Source organism: Poecilia mexicana, unplaced genomic scaffold (genome assembly GCF_051168715.1).
Source record: "Poecilia mexicana isolate PSO_F unplaced genomic scaffold, ASM5116871v1 scaffold_23, whole genome shotgun sequence".
NCBI lineage: Eukaryota > Metazoa > Chordata > Actinopteri > Cyprinodontiformes > Poeciliidae > Poecilia > Poecilia mexicana.
The window spans coordinates 10,561,901-10,567,111 of NW_028263392.1; the positions used below are offsets into that span (position 1 = coordinate 10,561,901).

The 5,211-nt window shown below is 38.9% G+C and overlaps 1 long non-coding RNA gene across 1 annotated transcript; it reads right to left on the minus strand.

The window, feature by feature from the left end:
• Positions 1-700: 700 nt before the first annotated feature.
• Positions 701-2,101, minus strand: LOC106932215 (uncharacterized). The gene is made up of 2 exons (XR_001421222.2): positions 1,217-2,101; positions 701-1,094 (listed from the first exon to the last, which is right to left on the minus strand). It is a non-coding gene; the product is annotated as an uncharacterized LOC106932215 (long non-coding RNA).
• Between the last annotated feature and the right edge of the window lie 3,110 nt (positions 2,102-5,211).

Sequence of the window (5,211 nt, forward strand, 5' to 3'; positions counted from 1 at the left end):
CAAATGGCTGAATGACTTCCTCAGTATGCTCCAGAGTCCTGCTAATGACCTGACTATTTGACTCAGGCGTGTTTAAGCAGAGACGCACCTAAATGTTGCAAGACGCCGGATCTCGAGAACTGGAGTTAAAGAACTCTTCAGCAGAATATCAACATTTTTACAAAATACATACGACATACTGGATAATGTTGTTCTACTAGAATGTTGTGGAATTGGAATATACTAAAGGTTTTAAATTACCCTCCTGCCCCTATGACATTAATAACAGCATAACATTTGGTCTATTAGATTAATTTTCTGAAACCTTCAAGCCTTTTACATGCTTTTTAAACCAAGCAAGCAAGGTACTTTTTTATATTTTGTGCACCATTACTTCCTGCTCAAGTTTTTTAATTTCACATTTTCCACAAGGGAAAATTTACCACGTATTGTAAAGACAGTTGTATTTATCTGAACTCAAAATAAAATAAAAATATGTTCCTGCCATCTTTGTGTGCCAGTACCAGATGAAATCCAATAGTAAAAATCTGTTTAAATTACAAGTGTAAGCATATAAAATCTATACATTAAAACAGGAAGGATTAAGCTTTACCGAGTATTTGAAGATGTAATATTTGTGTGTAAGTTAATCAAGTCTAGTTAAACCTGTTAAGTATACTCATATAAAAGCACCCAAAATCACAAACCACACTAGGTAAAATTTAATACAAATCATAAAGCATTTATTAAATATCCTCTTTAACAGAATTACCACATATCATTTTTATTCTCCGCAACAGGTCAGGATGAAGCGGCAGTGAACGTCACCATGTGTCAGTCAAGTGAAAACAGGACTTCCGTGTGCTTCTCGCCCAGTCGAGTCACGTGTTCTGCCAATGGAAACCTGGAAAACGCTCAGACAACAGTGACTGTGGGGAGTACTGCATCGCAATGCAGTGCAACAAATGGTACACACTTCCCCGGTTTACCTGGATTTTTCAATCCGCGGACCGGACGAAAACTGAGGACGTGTGCGGTTTAGTCGTTTCCTCTGGACGCCGCCACGAAGAGCTCAGCAGCGCCCCCTACCGGACGGGCAGCGTCCAAAAGCGCCGCTGTGGGACAGATAAAGGCCCAACCATGAATCATGAAACAGACCACACAAACATGACCTGGGCTACAAACCAACACAGCACAAATACATTCATCTCATATTTACAATAGTAACTCTTCACACCTTCTTTCACATTTCCTCGTGATCAGTCATTGAGTCTGCACAAGCCAGTCGGAGCAGTTCCGCAGCGGAATGTGAACCAGTTCATTCCGGTTTCCAGGCCAAGTCGTAGAGCTCCTCAAAGTCTCTGAGTTGGTATTCCAGGATGTCCTCGGAGCAGGAGTCCAGAGCCGCGGACACGCTACTGGGAGAGAGATTCTCACAGTAGATGTGGCCGGTTAATTCACCGGGAGCCGATTTCGTTACGGTGTCCATCTTCATGTCTTCGTACACATTACTCATCAGATACTGCGTGGTGTTTCTAGGCGCCATCCCCCCCTCTGGTAGTGGAGCCATACAGGCCGCCGCAACACGCTCATCATTCCTGGACCTTCTTTTCCCTTTTTTTCTCTTCTTCTCCCCAGAGCCCATAACCAACGGGCTGAGTGTAGCCCGATGTGCTAACCTCTGCTCTTGACTGGGGTGTTTCCAGGCGGCTGCGTTGTTTCGGTTCTGCTTGAAGGCCCATTTCGACGCTCTGGGATCACAAAACTGCGTCCACGTAGCTTTAAATCCATGTCGCAGACACTCAGGTTTAGGGAAATGTGTCGTCTCGGTATCCATGATCTCTAAACACATTTCCTAATCGAAAAATAAAAAGCCACGAGGAAAACTCCAGTACCTGTTAGAGTTAGTTGATAGGTTTTTTTAGTTTCTTTCGGAGACCAAAGAAGCTCTCGGAACTAAAAAAATATATATTCCAAAACAGCTTGATATCAGAGTTCTCAGAAATGCATCAAAAGTATATCAGATGTCACTAAACTTGCTCCTATCAGTTCCACTACCGTACCCTAGGACCGCTAAGGAGATATGTCTGCTAACGTCTGAACAACGTTGTATTTGATTAGAGGAAACCACCCCGTTCATTTCTTTGGTAGGGTCGCAGAATGGAGTGCGCCCTAGTGGTGTGGGGGAAGACAAACACGCCAAGAGTTTCTGTCTGAAAACCTTTTAACTTCTAATTATCCTTGAATCCTGCAGGACTATTATCATTTAAGCGTTTATTTGCGTATAATATCCACCACACTGCAAGGGTACACAACTAATTAATTAGCATATCATCATCAAAAAGGTAGTCATTTCAGAAAATATATTCAGATACTGAAACTTTTGCATTTTGCTACTCAGAGTAATGTATGTAACGTGTTTGTTTATATTGTTTTGGAAGAGACTGCTTCTGGCAATGCCTATCAATAAGTACTTTAAGTTAGGTGGAAAGAAAACATTATTAATCAGATTTAGAATGTAGGCAGGCAGTGCTTAAAAAGTTATCCCAAACCGTTGTACAGTTTTGTGTGTGTGTGTGTGTGTGTGTGTGTGCGTGTGTTAAGCCACTGCTGTATTGGAGACATCTGATCTGGGTTTAGCAGAAAAATGACTGCACGATTCTTAAGTGTTTTCCACCGTTTTATTTAATACGCCCACAAAAATCAAGCGGTAAATGAAATGAAGCGATCCTGAGAACTGTTGTGCTCATGAACCGCTAGATGGCAGACTCCCATCATAAAATACATGATGACCAAGTCTGATTGCTGCAGAGAGGAAGTACATGAGTGATAGGACCACATTGTGCTCAAATCCCGAATCTCTTGTGGACATACGTTTGCGTCAAGGGCTCTTATGGACTCTGAGTATGTTTGGATATGTCCCAGAGATGATTTGCATAAAAGTGTTTTGTATTACCATTGAAAGTGGCTAAAAATGCTTATTTTAAACTTACTGTTTCCTTTAAAAATACTATAAATTAGTTTACTCTTGGCATTAAGTTGTATTTAAGATTTTTTTTTAATTAAGGATACTTAAAATCATATCAAGTATACTACAAGCCATGTACTATATTTTCTAGTGTTTGGTTTTAATCCCCAGATTAATAATTACACTACAAGTACACAATTATCTTACACTACTTAAATACTTTGAATCCACATTTTAATCTACTTGCTTACTTTTATGAATTACCATAACTGAAATCTACTTTTTTTTATTACATTTTAATACTTTATTATAATAATATAACAAAGTATTTAGCAAAGCTGATTCAGCAAATTACTTGTAACATGCTATTTACTAGACTGCAAAGTATTTACAAAATCACAAGACAGAATGTTGAGAACTACTTTCATATGACATTCTAAAGCATGTCATACAGTGCAATAACTGCTTAAATTATTAAAGATGTGCATTTCAAAAACAAAAAGCTTCTGTGAAGTCAAATTATTCTCAACTCACAAAACTGAAAGAAAACAATCATTTGCATAAAATATGCAAATGATTGTTGATGAATCATATGAATAATTCGCAAGTAGAAGGAGTCAAAAACGGCTCACAACTAGTCTCAAGGTTAAATGGTAAAGGGGGAAAAAAAATGTGCATGTGCTTATGAAATGTAAAACACCACATTAGTGGAAAGATTTGTAAAAAAAAAAAAAAAAAAAAAAAAAAGGGCACATCTTACCAAACATAGATATCTAAACAGAAACAAAATAATCTGTGTAGGCGTTACTGCAGTCAGACAGGTGAAGCTGATCCAGAACACTGTCGCTCACATTTCCTAAACTCCCCATACTGGCTGCATGCAGCGCCAGGAATACACTATAAGATACTAATGTGTTACTGTTGTATCAACCTTGCAGACGACTCAGGTTTTCTGGTTCACATCTACAGATGCCCAGATTCCAAACCAAATACGGAGAAGCATCATTCGGTTTATATACTCCTTTAATCAGGAACAAACATCAAAAAAAACAAAAAACTACAAAGCTCCGGAAAGACTCAGTTCCTTAAAAAGCAACACATTTGTTTAGAGCTGCCACTGATTCCCAACATCTGGAAACAGATTCATTTTGGTCTGAATTACAACTTTCCATGCTTTCTCTTCATTCAATGTTTGAAAAGTAGAAATAACCCTGACTCTGTGGTACTGAAGTGAAAGACGACTCTCAGGAGCTGTACAGCGGATCTGGTTTCTCCAACAGTCGCTGCAGGAATGATTCATCAGGAGGTTCTGTGTAGTTCATGGCAAACGTTGGATCCCTTTGACTTCTAAGTCCGTTCTTGCATATCAGAAACTACAAAATGATACCAGCAGAATCCAAAAACAGCCACATCGCACGTCATCGTCTCGATTAAAAACGGGCCACCAAATAGGTTCTGCTGTACCTCATTGGATTGTACCTCATTTTTAGGAGCATTAAAGAGGCAAAGAGAGAATGCAATCAGAAGATTGGACGCTGTTCTGGGCTGGCAATAGGAAAGCAGGTTCATAATGCTCATGGAGACTGGGAGGTCTGACTCTTTATCTAATCATTCAAAGCACATCATGCTCATCGCCATCTGTTTCCTTATTTGTTGAAGATGAGATAGCTACTCATAAAACTTCAACTCAGTCCATAGATTAGATAAGAGCTTTAAATTGGACTTTACTAAATTCGGTAAAACTTTATTTGAAGGGGTGCGCATAAGACTGACATGACGCTGTCATAAACACGACATAACACCTGCCATGAACACAAAGAAGTCTTTATGAATGTTTATGACAGTTGTCATGAAGTGTCATTCTGTAAATGATGACACTTTTAATGCAAAGTTGCTCTAAAAGTTGCATTGAAAGTCCATTAAAAATGCAAATTTTGCATGATTTTGTAAATTATGACAAATTTAATGCAAAGTTACACTAATTACACTAATTCAAAGTGTAAGGTACTTTGAATTACATTGTTGCTGCAAAGTGCTGCGTACAAATAAACCTGCATTGTCATGCCTGGTATATAACATGGAAAATATGTTTTCCAGTGGAGTTCAAAGTTAGAACATCCTACCCCTCTATAACAAGAAAGTACTTGTCGCCATAAAGAGTCTCTGACGTGACCGACTTTCACATTCAGCCGTGAGATATTTGAGGTTTTTCTTGCTGGCACGATCTGTGTCAAGTCATCCTAAAAGTATAAAGAGCTGGGATT